Source organism: Dermacentor silvarum, chromosome 10 (genome assembly GCF_013339745.2).
Source record: "Dermacentor silvarum isolate Dsil-2018 chromosome 10, BIME_Dsil_1.4, whole genome shotgun sequence".
Lineage (NCBI taxonomy): Eukaryota > Metazoa > Arthropoda > Arachnida > Ixodida > Ixodidae > Dermacentor > Dermacentor silvarum.
This window is the reverse complement of record NC_051163.1, coordinates 72,867,138-72,889,205: the sequence shown is the minus strand read 5'-3', so window position 1 is coordinate 72,889,205 and position 22,068 is coordinate 72,867,138.

Here is a 22,068-nt window from a genome sequence, read left to right as displayed (position 1 = left end):
GCGGCCCATGACAGTTGGGGCATTCTGTTTGGGTGGCACTGCAGCTTTCAGTAGGATGCTCGTGAGCACCACACTTTGCACAGGTGAGTTTTCCGCGACATGTGTTTGATCCGTGTCCGTACTTTTGGCACTTAAAACATCTTCTCGGGTTTGGAACATAGGGGCGTACTTTGCAGTGAATGAACTCTGCTTTCAAAGCATCTGGTAGACGGGAACGACTAAAGGTCAAGACGATGTGGGGTGTCACTACATCTTCGCCGTTTCGCCTTATGGTGATGCGGCGTAGGGCAATGACACCTTGATCTCTGAAGCCATCAAGGAGGTCTGAGTCTGTTTCACGGATCAGATCACGTTCTGATATTACGCCTTGAACTGTGTTCAGACTGTGGTGGGGGGTTGTGGACACCTGTAAATGAGCAAACTGCTTTTGCTTGAGTAGGATGTCAGAATGATCTTTCTGTGACACTTCAACAAGAAGATCGCCGGATGACAGTTTCTTTGCTTCATAGTTTCTTCCTATCATTTTCTGAAGGGTCCTAGCGATAACAAAAACAGACATTGCAGCGACTGAGTCGTTGTCTACAAGAGAGTGAATAATCAGGAAACGGGGAAAGCGATCGCAATCAGTTGGAGTTCTGTCAAAGCTTTCTTCGGTGCGGCCCCTTTTCAGGGACCGATCGGGTTTTTTGGAAGAAGAAATACTCATGCGATATGGGCATGCTGACGGTTCCTAGAATATCACCTGTGTTTCGCCGTCTTATTCACAGGAAGGTCCCGGGGCTCGCCGCCTGGTAAACAGACGAAGAGCCCGTCGGCCGGAGCTTGACCATGGCCCCGACCGCCACCGTTCATGGTTTCTACCCTTCACCTCAAAACCTTTCGCCACGGTGCGGATGACAGCTTCGGTATGGGGGCTAAGGGTCCGTGGTGGCGCCAAGCACCATCACCTTGATACTCAAGGTGCCCTTGCGGGCTTACCTTTTTTTTAAGTTGCTTGTTAATGCGCGGTTAACGTTTCTAATTCCATGCGTTCTCACCCCGATTAATCTGCGGTTATTGGGAGAAATGCCGCTGAAGTGCTCGCATTTCTCGGGGACTTCCGAAGAAAACAATTAAATTATGGGGTTTTACGTGCCAAAACCACGATCTGATTATGAGGCACGCCGTAGTGGGGGACTTCGGAAATTTGCACAACCTGGGGTTCTTTAACGTGCACGGGTGTTTTCGCATTTTGCCCCCATCGAAATGGGCCGCCGTGGTCGGGATTCGATCCCGCGATCGGGGACTGCCGAGACATGCTCACAAAAGTGTGGATGGATGGGTGGATAAGGCTGCACCCTTTAAATTGGGCGGCGGCACACGCAACCTAGCCGTGACTAATAAGTTATTTTGTACTTAGCGGAGGGTGAGCTTGCAGTATAGGCCGCCCCCCGTCTTTCATAACTTTAAGTTTATCTTGTCATATAGCAATTTAGCACTTACGTTATACACAACTCAGGATGGTTAAGGAACTGAGGTTTTTGATCTTGTGCATGATCCACACAAGTGATAGATAATTATTTCTCTAAAGGGGGCTATTTACCATATTTATTGTAAATTTGGTTTACATTGTGGTCATGGTTCTCTCCGTGCATTCACCAAAAGTTAATAGTCAAAGTAACAGGCGACTTTATAGCCGCATTGGTGAAGTGAGGTTGAGGCTAATGTGCCTGGATTAATAAAACATGTTAGAAGCTTCTATGGCAACAAAACATATAACACGAAACATACACATACTCACGTGTCATCACAGACTTTTGAATTCATCATTAAAAAAATGCCACAGTCGTCCATTACACTGTGCACAATAATAACAGCTCATACAAGTGACCAAATGCTGTGCATAAAAAGATTTCATTCATGGGGTTTGATGTCCCTAAGCAACAAGCGTGTACGTAGCTGTGATAAATGGTGTGGTGGAAGAACATGGATTCATTTTGACCTCCTCGGAGTCCGACATGCAGCCAAAGTGCATTACACACAAGCATTATTTTGCATTTTGCCCACATTCATTGCATTGTGGCCACTGCTGGTAGGACCGAGTAGTATTTTCAGTGTTATCCATACAGAAAGGCAATGTAAACTTCCATGGCAATTATATATATCAGAAGGCCTTTTTCCTAAATGTTGCACCATCTGACACATATATGTAGTCACAACTCTGAACCCTCAAAGCGCTTGTCCATTGTCTACTCTTTCTTTCGCGCCATGTCTGCTTTTTTTTGGGGGGGGGAAGGTTCTTAAATCATGTTTTATATGCACCAACTAGGCTTCTAAATGCCCTTTTACGTCAACTACAGTTTATTAAAAAGCTTGTTGTTTCTTTGTGTGGTGTCCATCTTTAGCACTGCAAACAGCTTAAATTCTGCAAAACTAATGACAACTGGAAAGTTCGTGTGGTAACCTGATGAAATGGCACACACATTTCAAATAAACTTTAGTTTATAGTCATTGCATTATCTGTTTCTTCTTTTGTGTTTGTCTTCAGTGCTGTTTCATAATGTTAATTACCACACTAAACCATCAGCTGTTCCTACTTATGTATACATTCTAAACTGTTTACAGTGTAGAAGTTATGTGTGAGAGTCCTGCTACCAGTTGCTTGAAGGAAGTGCAGTAGGTGTTTGCAATTAACATACACTTTGTGGTAGTGATTGTAAGTAGACCTAAGAAATGCAAGCCCAGGTGGCTATTGCATTCACTCTAACCAAATCGTCATTATCTCCCATGCCAATGCACACAGGAATATTCTCATGGTTTTGGTGTCTGTTTTCATAACCATGTACTCACCTCAGATAAGGCTCAACTGTAACAGCAATTTTACACTTTACATTATAGGTGTGCTAAAGGGGACTACCAAGTTAGGCTGTATTCGTACATTATGCACTGCAATAGCAAAATGGCCACTGTTAACAAAAGAGGCAGCTCGATAAGTCCGAGAAGAAACAAAATTGGACGATGGGTGGTAGTGCTGCGGTGAAGTTCTAGCACCAGGCTCACTGTGATGTCTTGAATTTTGACAAAACCTACTCTGGTCTACTTGTTTATCTGGTCAAGAATGACTTCATTCTAAAGAAGCGAAAAAATAACCTTAGGAACTTTTAAGTGCTTCCCCTGTCTTAACACATCCTGAATATGAGGGAACACACTGAAATCTTTCATACTACCACGTTGATCCACCATTACAACATTAAAAAAGACACAAAACCATTTGGCCTTTATATTCTGCAGTAAAAGTCAACCTAAGTCAGTCTAAGATGACTTAGTTTTGCTCTTCAGTGTCCCTATGCTATACTGCAAGGCAGTGGTTAAGCTGATGCTTCATTCATAAGGGGCATCATGTCGAATATGACGTGCATGACAACTATAAGGACATGCCATGACGCATCACAGATACAGTAATCGTGCCATCGCTCATCTTCCATGGCACAGCTTGAGGTAATGTAAAATGGAGTGTGGATTAATGTGGTGCTTCCATTGTGCTAGCAGCACACCACAAGGCTGCTCCAGTGACGATCTGCATACTGCATGCATAGATGCAGATTTATATACTGTGTTCACGCTAGCTTTCCACATGTGTGGAAGCAGCCAGGGCTGCTGCCATTAAGATGCGAGGTTCAGATAGGCAAGGTGCTGAATGATGACCAACCTGCTCTATTGTGTAGTCACTGTCAGGCTTAGCCCCAAATATGTTGCAATCTAGGCAGAACTACATTGCTGCACCTCATTGCAGCTCATTTTTCAAGCATTAGGCATGTTGTGATTAATGCCTTGAAGAGTGCTGCATTCACTCAAATGAATAGAGCTGTCAGCAAGGAAGTTGTTGCCTGGAAGCTGATGGATATTTCAGTAGTGCCACTGATGTGGTGGCACAGTGACTGTGAAAAAAAAATGAGATGGGCAGCAATATGCACGTCAAGGTGATCACAACACCTCAAGCACGTCAAGGTGATCACAACAGAGAAGAGTTCTTTCATTGTTGGGAATGCAGCTACACCTCCAGTTTTTATGATGTGCATGAAATGGGAAAGGTATGTACAACTCTTGAAAGTGAGCTTCTGGAAATGTACTAATTAAGAAACACAGCTCCTGACATGCAAGCATGACATCTGTTTTTCTCACTGATAAAGAATGCAAACATTTAGAATAACATTTGAACCTTGTTTAGGCGAGTGCAGACATTTAGAATAACGTATGAACCTTGTTAAGGTGAGATGTGGCTGCAGGGATCACACACATACAGAACATTTAGCTGCGATATGTCCTTTGAATAACCCCTGAAAGCCTAAAACCCATTTTGCTAAAACAAAACAAAAACAAACAAATAATAAAAAAGATTAAAAAACAACTTAAACTTTGTCACCTAGAAAGTACATTTGTATCCTCCCCCCACCTGAAAAAAAATCGTTATAACTAGTAATTAATTATAAATTGACTATCTGAGCTACCTACAATTTAAGCTATGGTTCAGTGTGTCGTAGACACTAGCGTGAATTTCGCTAACTTTCCCACACTTATATCAGCATTTTGAGCTACCGAACTCTTGTGTGTCAAAAATATCATGTTGGGCATTGTGAAGATAATAATATCTCCAAGTATAACTCTTGTTCTGTCACATATTTTGCTTCTGCCCTCCTGGATTTTATGCTGGTTTCTCTTCTAAAACAATGCAGCTCTATTTAAAGTATGCCAATTACAGAAATGAATTGAGAATATATTTGAGTCAGTTTTCAGAATATATTAAGCTAGCACAAACAGGGACTTATAACTGGAAAACACCAGAATGGTGGCGCTTGTTCTCTTGAGATCGAAATGATGCATTTGTCCGTGCTGCTGCATGAACTTTGGGAAATGTCATCCCGTTTTCAATGTGCTGCCCTTTTTGGTTGCATCGCTCGCACGCATAATAGCCAGTGTGGCCAACAATACATTTGACGTAGCTCCTTGCAGGAGCATCGCAAACCATGACTCCAATGCTCACCCGAACATGAACATCTCCTATGCTTAACCCCTCAGAGGTTAGGTCGGAGACTTCTTGCACATATGGCTCTAGGTAATCCTGCAGACATAGCGTCTTCCCTGCACCACAGTACACACTGACAACAAATGGCGGTGATGCCTCCACATTTTTATGCGGCCCAAAATGGACCAAAAGGCAAGCTGGGTACTTTTGTAAAGAGGGACTCCGTCAATGTTGCCTTGAAGCTTCAGTTCACTTGGGAACTACTTGCCCCGGCTGCAACACTTGACGAATTCCTTCTGCAAGGCGAAAGTGCACAAATGAACCATTTTGCTCCACCTGAGCTTTGCGCTCAGTTTTCAAAACTGTCCTAGCATCTTTTGGAAGGTCAGAGATGCCTCTTCGCCGGCAGAAATCGAGGACATCGTTAATGCATGCATGCGTCATATTATGTTTGGAAGCAATTACAGCAAGCTCTTCACTTGCAGACAGTTGTTCGGAAAGTACATAAGAGAGCGTTGGACTACAAGTGAAGGCTATTCCCTCATCTGGCCTAGTGAAGCTGTCTGAAGCGAGAAAGTCATCAGACTCATCACTTGAATCGCTACCTTGGGGACCTCCTTTGTCACTTGAGCTGCTATCAGTCGCTGTGCTCACATGAGAACGTACCCGCACTACATGATTGGCATTCTACAAAAAGAGCTTCTTGTCTGCAGACGTTGTCAACAAAGGCTTCACTTCTCGACCGCTCGTTCAACCGTTTGAACGGAGGCTCACCACTGTCATCCGTGGAAATTGAACTTCACGATTGTCTGCTGGTTCCCGGTTTTGGAGGCGAAAGTCGCTCTACACGAGAACTGTCTGCAGAGGTGAAGCTTGCAGCTTCGTCGTTGGTCACGGAAGGCCAACAAGCTGCGCGAGTCCTAGCTCATTCATTATCTTGTTGTATTCCTTTCTTACGACTCGACATTTCCTCCACTTGAAGGGCATGATGAGCGAGAGGGATGAGTCAGATGCCGAAACCGCAACGCTATAGCCCATGCCGAAAAACGCAAGATGACAGCGAGGCGAAAGCGTGGACAGCAGCAGTGCAGTGGGGCAGTCAGTCACAGCAAGGAGCAGCCAACCTGCCAACGCATGAGCCGAATCGAATCGAACCATGGAGGAAGAAAATTTTTTCCTGGCTGAAGAAAAATTTCTTCCTCCATGAAAGAAGTTTTTATTGCGATAGCAATTATATGAACACTTCAAGCAGAATTTTGCCGTCGTCGTCGTGAGGTTCGTATAAAGTCCAAAGGCGATAAAATCTTGCAACCGGGCGCAAGGGGAACTGGCGACGCAATCTCCCACGCGAAAGGAGCAAAGCAGGAAGGAAGCGCGAAAGGGAGGGGGGGGGGGGCTGCGGAGGCGGCTTCTACTCTGCCAACAAATGCGTTCATGTACTTTGAGCTTTGCGCTTGGTTCTTTATTAGGTTTGCGCCGGTACGGGCTGCCGGTGTTGTCGCGCGCACCGTATCTTGCAAGCGACCTCCAAACGGCTGTGACCTTTGTATGCGCTGTGCATTCGGCCGCTCAGTTTTCCCTTGAAGCGATAAACCACACAAACCTTCGCTCGCTCGCTGCGGCAGCTGCGCTTGCTGCCAGCGTTTTGACAGTGGTTGTCTGCGGTCATCGAGTGTGATCTATTCATGTGTGCTTGTGCGCGCTGACACCACGCTTGTTAATTCAGTTAGTAAGTGAATGTGTCCAGCTTTATGCAGCCGATAAAGCTACTATCCCTACTCCGAATAGCTCTCTGCTAATTCGCTATCGCCATTGACGCTTCGCCTTTCGGGCGAAACTGCGACATTTTTTTCCCGTTCTTCCATGAAGCGAACGGATTTTAGGGGCGAAGCTCCTTAGGGTGTGGGTCTGTCCCTCCTCTGTAGTAGTAGTCGTCGTAGTCGTCGTAGTAGGTAGCCACGTCCACATTTATGAGAAAAAAAATTCCGAGGGTTGTGGCCGTAGCGGAATCGAACCAGGGACCCCTCGCTTCTGAACGCGTGGCGCTAACCACTACGCCACGAAGCGCACATGGACAGACACACCTAGATGGCAATAAATACCCAACATTAACGAAAGACTGCGCGTTTCTAACGCGTTTGTGCTAGCGCGTTACGGCCCGTGCAAGGACCTGGTGTAAGACGCCGTGGCCTCTCCGCCTTACCCCCGTATTCATAAACGCTGATGGCGTCGGCAAACGCGGTGCACGTTCCGGCATGTGTAAACGGCTGCGTAAGACGCTGTGGCCTCTTCCCCTTAAAGTACTGCACGTTTCTAACGCGTTTGTGCTAGCGTCCCCTTAAGCGGGAGATGGTGCAATTATAATGAAGGGCGCTGTTATAAAATAGGAATGACGTCACATATGGCGCGTGTCATTGGTGGAAGTCAATCGTTCGATTTAGTGCGGCGAGACTGGGCGAATTACACGGAAGATTCACGGTTTACCGATGATTCCCTCCGGAGCCTCGCCCACTCATCATCATTCACCCCGTGGATATGCGGTGTTTTTTTTTTTAAAGACCCGTTCGATTCGCCTGCACCACTGTGAACCAGTTCGTGCACCGATTCACGAAAAGCGCGGCACACGAAACAAATGCCGAAGTGCAGACCCGGTGCAGGTGTGTGTTTTGTCCGACCAATGTGCACGGCTTGCGTTAAATAGGTCTTGAGCTGCTGGTGTAATCGGCTTCGGAGACGTTAATATACCCGCGCTTGCCTAGACACGGCAGATACCCGTAAGCTCGGTTTTAACGGCGCTTGTGCATGTGTGCTGTGTCGTCTGCTGCGCTGCTGCTTCGCAGCTGTACCACAGTCTATTAGAATATAAGGTATGTGTACATTCTAGGACACTGTACCTGCACGACTGCACAAAGTCGGCACCGACAGTAGAAAGGGCGCAGCAAAATCGCGAACCAGCCCTGCACCTTTCCTGTATATTTTGAAACGAACGGCGGATTTCTCATAGGGTGTTCAAAGGCGCCATTGCTGCACCGCTGAAACGAATGAGCTGTTAATACAGGTGAATAGAACGTGTCAAAGCTACGTTCGATTCACCTACACCACCTGCAAACCGTAGCGAAGCAGCCACTAGTACACTCTACAGCCACGGAAAGCTGGATTGCGGATCGAATTAATACAAACTTTAATATACTTTTTTTTCGTTTTTGTCATTCAATGATTCTGCTGCGACCCACGCGACTTGAACGCGCTTCCCGGTATGCTTGTTTTTATTGCGTATCATCCGCCGTAATTAATTAAATAGTAATGTACTTTTTTTCCACTGGCGATTCGAGAGGTGGCGCAAAAAAAAGAGCGTCGGTTTCTCGATTTCCTCTCTCCCTCCTTTCGTCCCGGAATTTGCGCCATCGCCATCGACGACAGCCTTGCCTTGTGCGCAACGTGGTAACCAAGGAGACTGAAGTCAACGTGTGCGTGAGTATGCATTTTTTAATACGAGAGTTTTCTTGTCGTGATTGTACCTTATGTGCATTCTCATCTACGGGTCAACGTCGTGTGCGAGTATTTACGTAGTTAATGGCGCGTGCCAAATATGCAGCGAGCGCACGTTTGGCTAGGCCGATCGGTCGCGTACTACGTGCGCTCGAGATGAGTTCCATCATGCGCGCATGTTATATACTCCGGAATGGGATTGACTAGACCGTTTTTTGATGCACAGAAAGAAGCTGGGCGTAGATTTCATGCACGACTTGCGCGATATAGAGGTCTGTCGGGGATCTATGCGCGTGTTACCCGGCCACAAGCACTTCATCTCCTGCATCGTTTAGGGCAGCGGAGTCTACACGCAACCGTGCCGGCCAGGAAATAAATTAGCCGTTTTCGCGAGAAATTCCGACGTCACTGCTGCGGTGGTGCCAAACAAAGCCATGTGGATTCAATGCGAACATTAAAGCACCTGAAAAATAATCAAAGAGACTTCTTTAGTGCCCGGCGTGGCCTAATGGCTCCCTGTTCGTCCAGTACGAGTGGTATGTGTTAGTGCCACAGTATGAGATAAGCATGTAACACTTCGCCTCAGCCACGTGTTGTTCACAACTTAGCGTAAACTTTCACCGCCTTCCGCTAGCTTTGCTCTCGATGGGAGACGAGCTTAATTGTACCTCGTGCAAAAGGATACGTGCTCTAATGAAACCGCCGATTTCGCATGCTTGCACAGAAAGCTCCAGCCTTATGCAGTGGATCGACCACATGAATCAAACGGCGCATGTAAATAGCGGAGCGCTTGTGGCACACATGGATCTTTAGAAAAACCTCTAAAACAGATTCGGTGCATAGAAAAAAACTTCTCAATTGCAGCGTGCGCCGTACTCGACGCGGAGACTAGGCGCAGAATGACTCCTTATACGCGCGGCAATTCTGATGTCATGCCAGCTTCCTTAGGCAGAAATTATGATTTAATGTGCAGCAGTCAAAACGCTTCTCGGCAAGTCATGAGGTGGTTTACGTCAGTAGTAATAGTTCTGCACCTAACTTTTGCACCAATTGCTTATTCGTAACAGTCGCGTTTCCACACAGACGATTTTTGTTCTTCGTGAGACCGAAATTTCATTACATATACAAAATTCATGGGTGTTAAGTTTCGTTAAGCACCTGGTCAGGGAGGTTTGCCGCATGTTGCCTGCTCCTGGAACATGTGGCAAACCTCCCTGACCAGCTGCTTTCTGCAGCTGCCAGCAGGCAGCGACACAAGTTTATGCTAGTGCTCTCGTTGCAGCAGGTCACATCCCCACAAGTGAAGGCAGATTTTCACTTTTTTTTCTAAAAACACCAGGCAATTAACTGTGGTAAGTGTCATACTCAATGAATGCGACCCCAAAATGTGATCGTTCTGCAAAATTTCAGCAAGAACAGTGCAGTGATTAGTGCAAAACCTTTTTTCGAACAGGCGCAGCGAAATTATTCAGCACCCTGTATAAGTTTGACGTACATATCACGGCTAACCTTATGCTCGGCTGTCTTAACCGAGTGTTGAACTTGTACCTTGAACTCATATATACCACGTAAATCAAAAGAGTAGTATTGTCATCTCTTCCAAACAGCTCAAGTTCAAGATTATGAGTTTATGAGGGCAGTAACTGCAATGTATTGTTGCAGCCCTTTCACTGTCTCATGGCTGTATTACGTGCCCATATGCTAAATGTACGAGTTACTGTAGCACGCTTTCCTTTTGTTTTGACCTAATATTGTGTCGCATTAATACGGTTCTTTTTTCTCGTATTATTGCAACAGCTAACATTGGATAAGTAAGAATGACATTGTGTTGTACCTAATCCTTGTACCTGTGACCACTACCCTCTGTAAAAAAAACACCGCATATCCACGGGGTGAATGATGATGAGTGGGCGAAGCTCCGGAGGGAATCATCGGTAAACCGTGAATCTTCCGTGTAATTCGCCCAGTCTCGCCGCACTAAATCGAACGATTGACTTCCACCAATGACACGCGCCATATGTGACGTCATTACTATTTTATAACAGCGCCCTTCATTACAATTGCACCATCTCCCGCTTAAGGGGACGCTAGCACAAACGCGTTAGAAACGTGCAGTACTTTAAGGGGAAGAGGCCACAGCGTCTTACGCAGCCGTTTACACATGCCGGAACGTGCACCGCGTTTGCCGACGCCATCAGCGTTTATGAATACGGGGGTAAGGCGGAGAGGCCACGGCGTCTTACACCAGCTTCTTGCACGGGCCGTAACGCGCTAGCACAAACGCGTTAGAAACGCGCAGTCTTTCGTTAATGTTAGGTACTTATTGCCATCTAGGTGCGTCTGTCCATGTGCGCTTCGTGGCGTAGTGGTTAGCGCCACGCGTTCAGAAGCGAGGGGTCCCTGGTTCGATTCCGCTACGGCCACAACTCTCGGAATTTTTTTTTCTCATAAAAGTAGACGTGGCTACCTACTACGACGACTACGACGACTACTACTACAGAGGAGGGACAGACCCACACCCTAAGGAGCTTCGCCCCTAAAAAACCTGATGGTATAGTGTCCCAGCTGTTATGCAACAAGCTTTAAAAATACACAGATAGCTTTACAAAAATAAAACCAAGTGCACGTTATTCAGAGTCCAGTTGAGAAATGGCCAGTAATTTATTAGCCCTCGGCACCTAATTAGTTATAGCTAACTCTTATAATTTAGTAATCTATCTGTTAGGGTGTTGATCAGGAAGTTGTATGATATATTAGAGTGACATGCTTCTAGCATGGTCCACATCATGTTTCTTTTTTTTTCTCGTGGAGAGAAGCCTGCAAGTATGAAAACTGCCATGCGTCAATGCACCCATGTGCAAAAGGTTGCTGTGCCATCCAACAGTCTCAGCGGGGAAAGTTAACTGTTCTTCTTTCTGGGGTTTTACGTGCCAAAACCAGTTTCGATTATGAGGCACGCGAGAAAGTAAACTGCTTGTCGCAGGCTAACCACTCGGAGCAGTGCATTTCTTTTATGTTGGTATTTCATAATATCGGGGAGCTGTTGGTGCATTGTGTTAAGAATATTTATGTTATTGTCAATGACAGGGCCAGCTTGCTTACCCACTAAGACAGTTTCAGGGCCCTGCAATTCCATGTATGTGAACTTTTTTCAAATTTCATGGGGTGGGGGGGTTCATTGCTCAAAAAAATAAGCACACAATGTGTTCCTCGCTGGAAACGGTTTGTTTTGGTGTCGATTATGATGCTCATCTGCCAAATTAACATCTTGACAATTAGAACAAATAAAAAGTTGGCTCATTGCTTTGCTACTTGGATGACGTGCACCATGAATACTAGCACTTTTTCAACCAAACTTCAAAGAACATGCACTTTGTTTGTGTTGACTGAACAGCAATGCAGAAGTACTTTTCTCTTTAGTGTCCCTTTAAGACCAAGGTGGTCAGGACCAACACAGTTCGTTTGCCTCCCGCCCTTTTTTTCTTTAAATTAAAGTTTGTGTATGATGCACTCTGGTATAGCTGTTGAAAATGTTGCAATTATTGCTGACAAACAGCATTGTTGCACATACAGGAAAGTAAACAAGCCTTCGCTGTTTATTATTATGCATAATTTTCCCCCGCCTAGCTTGCAATGCCTACATCTGTAAAATTACCAATGGCTTGAATATTAACAGCACTCTTGTCATTTTATGGCTGATATCTTGCAGGTGTAAACCTGCCTTAAAAGGTTGCATAGTTTGCTAAACATCTAACTTTAAAAACTGTGCACCAAGAGGCTTGCACCTTTTGGCCAGTTTGAATGTTGCCATCCCAAGTTATACCAAATGCAATCTGCATTTTTGCGTTGAAAGGGGTTTGTAATAATAAATGATTTATTGTTTATTGAGATTTGCAGGTGTTTGACTGTCTCCGATATGTAATAACACTGACTGTTGGTGGCGGTGGGTGCGACAGAAAACTTGCAAAGAATATAAAAACAATGACAAACTAATTCTTTAGTGTCATTCTACAGTTCCTGAGTTATGTTAACTTGTACCAATGATACTTGACGTCATCAAAGCTGTGCCAGCTTGTTCACAATGTCTGCGCAGTTTGCTGTGGGCATTCACAGATGTCACAAATATCTCATTCATGACATTTGTCTGTTGAATGTAGCCTGCACAGCTTAACAGGTTGCTTGTTGTTCTAGTGTCTATTATAATCTGTTTTGAATATTTTTACTTTGTTCAAAGGCACTTATGACAAGGCAAAGAGGAGGGCCAAGAAGGCGGAATGCGAGTCGGCTGTGGACACCACGGAACTGTCGGGTAATTGCTAGTGTTTTTTTGTTTTTTTATGCTCATGCTTATGTGAAAGGGGAAGGCAAATTCAGAGCAGGGTTACATTTACAGAGCAGTCACTCTGCCAACTGGGCTGACCAGGAAGCTAGAGGTGACAGCTTCAGGCTAAAGTGGCAAGTCGAAGTGCATGCAACAAAGGTTACCAGGATACCGTACAGTCACTTCCAGATTAATATAACCTTGTGTTGACATGTGCTTGCCTCCTGCATAGCTATCTATCTGTCCCCAAAAAATGGTGGTGTATGGTTGAGTTTATTGGATCAAAATGTTCTTTCTTTTATTAGATAACTTTTTTTAAGTAGCTGCATTTTTCTTTTTTAAAAATCTCCATGCTACTTAAACAGCCCACTTTTTCTTTTATGACTATACCTTTGCCCTGAAAATTTCTGAATTGTTGATTTAGTATATAGTGGCTCAAAAATAAATGTACGTGAATAAACATTTAGGCATTGAAGCTGGCCATGGTGAAGAGGGGCGTGCTGCTTCACCTTGACTGGAGCTGCCTGTACCCCATGAGCTTTCCATAAAATAACCATGCAATGCGTTTAACTGACCAGCTCTGGTCTTTTTATTAGGCTTCTCGAAACTAATGCGGTCACCATTAGGGTCGAACATGTGTGCGATGACCAGCCAAGTTTGAATTAATTTTAGGATTGGTATAACAAAAGTTGATCCCATATAAATCTATACGCTTCAGCAGGAACCTTTGAATGGAATGGAATATGCTGGAGTTAGCTTAGGAAGTAGGCTGTAGTAGCACTTTTATTTTGCATGTGGCTGGAAAGATTGTCAATGCGTTGCTGTATAGATCAATATGCACAAGTCGGCATTTGTTTTGGCCTATCTGAGCAATGAATTTCTAAAAGCAGATGGCACTGAAAAATAAACCGAGACCTTCTTGCGATTTGTGCATTAAAGCAGCACTGAACCACCCCTTGATCTTGGCAAGCAAACACGTTCTACATGTAGCGGGAGGAGCTAAGAAGCAGTCTGTAAAGACAGCTTTCCAGAGAGCTGCTCCTCACCATTTTTTTAAATGCTGGCTAGCTTCCAGTAGGCATTATGTGGTCAATTCTTTTGACAAATTACTTGTGTTCATACCCTGTCAGATTTATTAGAGAGAATTAGCAATAAGGTAATCGACAATTGCCAATGCATCGCCACTCCTTTATCATTCTTAGAAGTTTTGTCTGATACCCATCTTGAAAAGTTACCATAAGTTTCCTTCGAAAAAGTAAAGGTGAGGTGTGATAGGCCTGTCATTGCTACTGGCACTGCCTCGGCTTAAGAGGGAAAGTAAATATTATCCTCCGAATGCCTTCGTTTATGAGGCCTTATCAAACATTTTTTTTATTATATTCCTTGGAAAAATGCTGCACTCAACAGCAGAATGTGTTTCTCAAATCTTGGAAAAGGGCTCTCCAGGGCACCTTTAAAAGTAATTATCAAAGAGGCTACGTGCTAGAACTCTTCCAGGAGGGCAAGTTCAAGTTTGAAATGTTCGCAAGAAGTTTAGAGAGTTTCTATGATCTGAAGAATGGCCCATCGTATGCTGAGCTGTGATCCTTAGTCACACGCAAGTTTGGAAGGTGAATTTATAGGTTCTCAGGAGATGATGTGTGTTTCTTTACATTTTTACACAGCCCATAAAAGTCGAATTACTTCGAGGTTGCTTTCATTCTGCAGTTCATTCTTGACACCTAAACGTATGACAGAAATGTTATCTGTATCATTCTGCAACAAAAGGCGCTAGGCTTTCAAATTGGTACATTATTTGAAATGTCTCTCTCGCATCATTGAGTTTATGAAGAGAACATGTTCAATGGCTATCATAAGTGCCACACGTATGGTGCAAAGTTTCTGCAGGCAGATTTTTTCCAATCTTGAGATGCTTAATCAAAAACGATGACGCGAGGATGTACAAGGTCTGTCTCAAAAGTTCTTGCCATATGTTTTAAAGAAATACTTTCGCTAACTTTCGGACATATTGTGGTCACCTTCAAAGTACCGTACTTTCCGGTGTATAAGACGCGCTTTTTTTCTGAATTTTTCGTCAGTGCGTCTTATAGAACGGTGCGAGTTATGTATGTTTTTTTTCCCCGGAAAACTGCCGTCAAAAACGCATTCGATGTTATGGCCACGCGAAGCGCGCTGGTTGACATAATTGCTGCAAGTTCTGTGCGCGCTATCGAGGTGCCGGGTTCTTCTTGTGATCGAGTTCCAGAGCGCTGTGCGATGAGGACTGAGCAGCAACGCAAGCGGCGGCAGGTCGACAGCGAGTCGGCCGACCCCGAATTCGTTGCATATGCAGATCGCTGTCACGATACAGCGCGTGCCGCTGTGCAAACTACGCAGTTGCTACCAGCATACAAACCGCCACCCCCCACCCTCCCGCGCTGCCTTCCTCCCTTGTGCGTGATTCGGCTCACCGTCGGACGCTTTCACTCGCACATACAGGGTATGGCGCGCGGAGACGATGTTATCGCCCTTGGACATTATACGGAACATCGCGGCAACCACGACGGCAGAAATGCGCCTGGAGCAGAAATATATGGTGCCCTTACTACAGTGAACTAGAAGCACCCTTACGCTTGCGCGTGACCCACGTTCACGGAAGAAACGTCACAATTTTTTTTTACCGAACGAAGAGGTGCGTCTTATACACCGGTGCGACTTATTTGCGTTTTTTTCTGGAAAAGCTGCCAGTTTGAGGGGTTGAGTCTTATAAAAGATGCGACTTATAGACCGGAAATTATGGTACTCCCCATTAGACACAATACAATGGTTCCACCTCTCCTTCTATTGCTGGAAGCACCCTTGAAAGTATTTAAATACCTATGAATTTTGTCACCGAGACCTGTGCAAATCCTGATACTTTGCATTTACCAGAGTGCTCTGAAACAACCAAATATGAAACAACCAAATATGCCATAAATGTACCGAAAAATTTTGTGTTTCAGCGATGCTGCTGCGGGTGCAGCTGGAGGTGCGGCAGCAGAACAGGGACGTCTTGCATGAGCTGCAGCAGCTGAGGCATGAAGTACGGGTCGTGTCTGAGAGGCTGGATGAAACAGCCTCTCGACAAGACCCGTGCAGTGTCTCAGCCTGCCTTGTCGACGGTACCTCCAGTTCTTCCTCGGCTACCTACCGGCAATATTAAAGAAGTAGAGGCAGCCGTGCAGGATGAGGCTGTGGCTGCCACCTTGGTTTGTACTGCCCGTTTATTTGTAATTATAAGGCTATGTAACATGTGGAAGTTCTGTGCTGTTTCATGAAACATGGTGTGGGTTCTATGTGAAGGAACTTTGCATCGCACACACTAAAGAGCTCATGGAAATAATTCCCTGCTGTATAGTTTTAATGACATATTTGGACTGGACCTTAGTTTAACATGCATCTAAATCTAAGCTTACACTAGTGTTCTTGCAATGAGACCTCATCGAAATGTGACCCTGACTGCCAGAATCAAACCTTTGACCTCGAGCTCAGCACCGCAACGCCATAGGCACTGAGCTACCATAGTGGCTTGCTGAATCGGTGATTTCCAACAGCTCTCCGTAGAGATAAATTCATGAAGCAGGAGTAAATCGTTAAGTTAATAAAAATCTATTGCTGATATAAAATGCAAACTGTGGCAGCTTTCTATAGAAGGACACAATGCAGAGCACTTGTGAATAAACTCTTTTTGTTGGAAGAGTTGGCACATCGTGAATGATAAATGGAAGTGAAAACAAGTGGGACACAGTACAGGAAAAGGGGTGCAATGATGTTCTGTATATACTGTATTTACCTCATTTTAATCTACCGTTTTGTTTTCTAGATAATAGAGTTTGAACATTGCATTGCAATTGGATATGTAATGAAAACTACATTTGCAGCAAGTCTAGTATACCTGTTGTCGAATTGCCTCATTGCACTAACATTTTTTTTTCTTGTGTTACAAGCCCATGAAGCAAACTCCTAAACTATCCAGTTTCATGCAATGGTTCAAAGCATTTTCTAGAGCACTAGCAATTACTTAAGATTGTAAACCCACATACCCTGTGGCCCCTGTTACTTTTTATTCCACTACTCTGATTTTTCTGTGCTTTCTTTTATCTGCTACTATGCTACATTATGTAAGAGAATTCATGCTCTTCAGATTGAATAAGTGAAATACCCTATTTACTTATGTAATTTACGAGCTCGCATAATGAACGCACCCCCAACTTTCGTCGTCAAAATTTCAATTTTTTTCTCCCGTGTAATGAACGCACCCTGAACTTGCTGCCGTGAAGTAGGAGAGACACAGTACGATTCGGCGTCCGATATGGCATTCAGTGGGTACGATTGTATCAGATGCCGAATTGTACGTGTCTCCTACTTTTATTGCAGTAGCAATCATATGGACACTCCAAGTGCATTTTTGAAGTCGGCGCCAACGATCGTGGCTTGATCCCGCGTTGGGGGGAAGAAAGCGGGTAGCAAACGCGCCATATTTCGTCGTGTGCATGGCGCTGCTGGGAGGGGAGGGAGGCAACACAGCAACTGCACATTGCACGGCCGTGCGCGCCCTATCTTGAAAACGATCTGCATCGGAGGCTGAGTCTAGGTGCGACGGCGGCTTATACTTTTGAGCGTACTCCGTTATCGTGCTCAGTTTGCGTTGAAGCGATACATGGCATGAAGGTCACTTCGCTCGCTGTTGCTGCAGTGCTTCCTCACACCAGCATTTCGACAGTGAGTGTCCGCGGTCATCAAGTGCGATTGGTTCATGTTTGCCTTTGCGCGCTGACACCATGCTGGTAAAATTACTTTGGAAGTTTATACGGGCAATAGAACTACTATCCTTACTTTGTATAGCTCTCTGCGCATTTGCTATCGCAATCGATGGTTCGCCTTTCGGACGAAACTGCGGCTTTCTTTAGAGGTGGCCGCGGAAAAACAAATCGTTCGAACTTTTACCCTGCATAATAAATGCACCCCCCCAACTTTCGCATATTTTCTAGGAAAAAAAAGGACGTTCATTATGCGAGTAAATACGGTATTGTAACGGGGGTACCCCATTTTCCATGCCTTAATGACAAGGGTTGGGAAAGTCGGTCAAATTGCGAACAGCTCGAACCATTGCAATGAACATTCATGGCAAAAACAGATGCTGGCCATAGAGAGAACACGGCCCCCGTGAAGGGGAAATAGCATTGTTTAATGTTTTTTCACCTTGGTTGCCATCTGTTTTGTTTTTTGACATGATTTTTCCCACGCACTTTAAACCCACAATAATTAATGCAGACCAAAATAGTGTTGTTGAAGGGGTTATATGTTCTGCCTTCCCCATGAAGCCTTGTTCACTGACATAGTCGTTGGCCATATGTCTGTTGTAGCTGAATGAAATCAGTAATAGTCGGTGAACAAGGCTTCTGTGTAGAAGCCGAAACATCCTTTCGAAGCAAATGTCAAACCTTCCGATGTCTTACGTGGTTGCCTTCTGTGCCATGATGTTATGAGAGGGAGAAAGCTGAACGAAACCTGGCTGTAGAAAAACTAGTATAAATTATGTATTTAGTGCACTCTGGGGTTTTCCAGTATATTTCTGGGGTTTTAGAGTCCGGCGCCTTTACGTAAAGGGACAGACAACTGCTCAGAACATGAATTGAGAAGACCGCTTGTGGAAAAATGACCTATCCTACTGGTTAAAATAAGCCATGTTTTTCTCATTAAATGTGGATTTATATTTTTAATTCTTCCCCAAAAGTTGCGAAAAATGACCCTTGGCGCCCCACATGGCAAAAACATGAAGATGCATAAGTTGCCCGAAGAGGAGGGAAAACTGGAATAACTTGGTATTGATTCATGGTATATAAGGAACAGCGCACTGAAAACGTAGACGAAGGGAGACTTGACACACCACAAGTGCTGACTTTCCACTGGAAAACTTATTGAATGAATGAGTTTATGAACGCTTGAACTGTGCATGCACTTGCAAGGCAGTGAACCATTCATGACATGCACTCGTGGTGATACTAAACACGAATTAATTAAAAAAAAACATCACACTGCTCGACTATCAACGATTTGCGTGGTCTAAAAAGGAAATTTATCTTTCTTGGAAGACTATTGTAGGCTGAATAATGCAGCCTGGTCCTTGCTTTCTGTATTCTATAGGCCTCGTAAATTTCATGAGTTAATTGGTCTGTGTGGCGAAAAATAATCTCCGTCTGAGAGAATTCTGCAGTGCACCCGAATTGCCAAATGCGAGAGGCGCAAACAGTGCATTTTGGTGCTCCCTGATACGCACGTTTACACACCGCCCTGATTATCCCACGTACACTCGGGAACAGGTGAGGGGGATGCTGTACATGATTGCAGTGGCGCAAGGCACATGCATATTAGTGTGCCTTACAGGGCAGACATTTTTTTGCATTTGCACCTTTCTCCACACATTTTGTAACTGCTGCGCAGATGCTACCCACTTTCTGGCTGAAAAAAAATCAAATCTATGTCATGCCACGATCGCCCCCGCCTCCCTCCACCCCCTTTTTTTTTGTTTCCACCTGTGCGAACACTAGTGTCCATAGCATGCTTCAATTCTTGCACGAACTTTCCACAAGACAGCATGCTATTGGCATCTTGTGGAAAGCTTGTGTGAAGAGTAAAGTTTGGAGAGTAAGCCGTTAGCCATACATCCCCTAGCGTTTGCACAGGTTGAAGGGGGGGGGGTCGTGGCATGGCATAGATTTGTTTTGTTCTTTTCAGCCAGAAAGAAAGTAGGTAGCGTCTGCCCTGTAAGGCACACTAACATGTGTGTGCCTTGCGCCACTGCAATCGTGCACAGCATCCCCCTCACCTGTGGCCGAGTGTACATGGGACAATCGAGGTGGTGTGCAAACGTGGGCCTCAGGGAGCACCAAAATGCACTGTTTGTGCCTCGCATTTCGCAATGCATTGCCGTAACTGCGGGTGCACTGCAGAATTCTCTCGGACCGAGATACTTTTTTGCCGCACAGACCAATTGACGCATGAAATTTGCGAGGCCTATAGAATACAGAAAGCAGGACCAGGTTGCATTAGTCAGCCTGCAATAGTCTTCCAAGAAAAAAATTCCTTTTTAGACCACGCAAATCGTTGACAGCGAAGCAGCGCAATGGTTTTTATTTTTGTTAATTCATTATTTTTTAGTATCACCTGATCTAACCACGAGTGCATGTCATAAATTGTTCACTGCCTTCCAGGTGTATGTGCAGTTCAACTGTTCATAAATTCGTTCATTCAATAAACTTACCAGTTGAAAGTCCGCACTTGTGGTGTGTCTACGTCTCCCTACGCTTTCAGGACACTGTTCCTTATTTACCATGAATAAGAGGCCTATCACATGGCTTTCTATTACTGTATGGGGTTGATGGTATTCTTATTAGTATTGAAATGCAGTCCACATTTTCTGTTATTTTTTTACCTTGCAATATGCTGATAAGCCTTCGTTTGTGGTGAAAGTGGCACTGCCTTTGTTTTTGATGAGTTGCTTGGTAAGTCTATCGACAGAATAATAACGGGCGCCAGGCAGCCATGATGTAGGCCTATACTTGGGGGGAAAACGCTGTATAAATGTAAGAAGGTCTGTACGACAATGCAAGCTTGTTGTACCAGCTTCATGTTTTCAAAAGTGGTTGAAAAGGCCAAAATGTGAGCAGTTAACTGCAGTTCCCCTCATCCTGTGAAAGCAGAATGATGGGCTGCTTTCACAATTTGCGAAGCTGCAGGTGCAAACATTGCTGAGGGTTAGCTTTTGTTACCACAAAACTAGGTCTTTGAAAACTGGTTGTCAGTCCCTTTAACGCAAAATGTGAAGGTCTGAAAATACCATATCGGTATGCCATTAAGCTGTTTTGTGCCACACATACGTAGATCTGACTTTCCTGCACTCTAATGTCACATCCCCTAATTATGCATTGGGAATATGCATGGGAGTAGAATTGGTGCGCTTACAAATGATAGTGAAAGCTTGGAGAGGTAGTTACTATGAAACATAGTTACTGTGCTAAGGTTTATAAAACACAAACATGAAATGCACAGAACAGACAAGACCTGATGCACTTCGTGTTTGTGTTTCTTCCAGTAACGCTTACGTGTTGTGGAGCACGTTTACAATTAAAGGGCATTGCATCACAAACCTCTTCCAGCAAAAATGTTTTGCTTTGCACTCAGTTAAAAATTCACTTCACTTGGCAATAAATTATATTCTGGTAGTATTGGTAGATTTTTCAACTTGAAAAAATTGCCACATACATGCTCATTTCCAAATCTCTGGCAATTTTTGTCTTTTGCAGCGCAAGCACCTCCTGCAAACAGGAGGGAAGTCATTGCGCGAGGTGGCATCGAATGCCATGAAGGCTGTAATGGCGCACCCCGTCCAAGTGCTTTACAGCTTTCATAGCAGGAAGGGGAAGAGGGCATTCATCAATCTGAAGTTATGCCAGATAGTCACAGGTAAAGCTTCCTTAGTCATCCTTTTGCATTGTTGAAGTATTTTGTATACAGCCGAACTCCTCTACAGCGAAATGGCTTGCATAACAAGAGATTGTCCTTGCCAAATCCGGTCTTTCATATGAATTGTCAACTTCTACAACGAAGAAATTTAGGCGTCCCTGTTGGCTGATTTCATTTTTTACTATGAAAGCGACACACTCAGCCACCACTGCCCTTGCAGAAATTGCGAAAGTGTGCTCTACATTAGCACCAATGGCAGCTTAGGTGAATTGCTTGACGAGCATGCCGATGAATTGCATCATACCAGGCAGCTTACACGTTAAGCATCAGCGGGTGAGACAGTTGAATATGTCTCGGTTAGTAAAGACATGGTGTGATCCTCACTGATGACGTTAACGCTATGTTAGGGTGGAAAAACAGGAATGTCAACGAAGGCAACAGGAATGAAGATCCTGTATATGGATCAAGAATTTTCATGGTGGGGAAGGCGATAGCAGCATTTAATTATCCACAGGAATACTTTGCGTATCCTGCATTTCGCCGCTGAGCATGCTGTGAACCTCGATTCAATAACGTTGGCTGCCGTTGCAAATTCTGTCAGATAAACTGTGTGCTAAAGACTTAGCAACTTATTTCACTAAGCCTCTTGAGTTCATGTTAAGGTTTACTTTTGTTGAATGTGTTTGCCTGCTCTATTGTGGGTGGTCTTTACGGTGCATGTTGTATGGACTAATTGTGGTCTTTGTATGGTTGTGTGCAGATGTCATCTGTG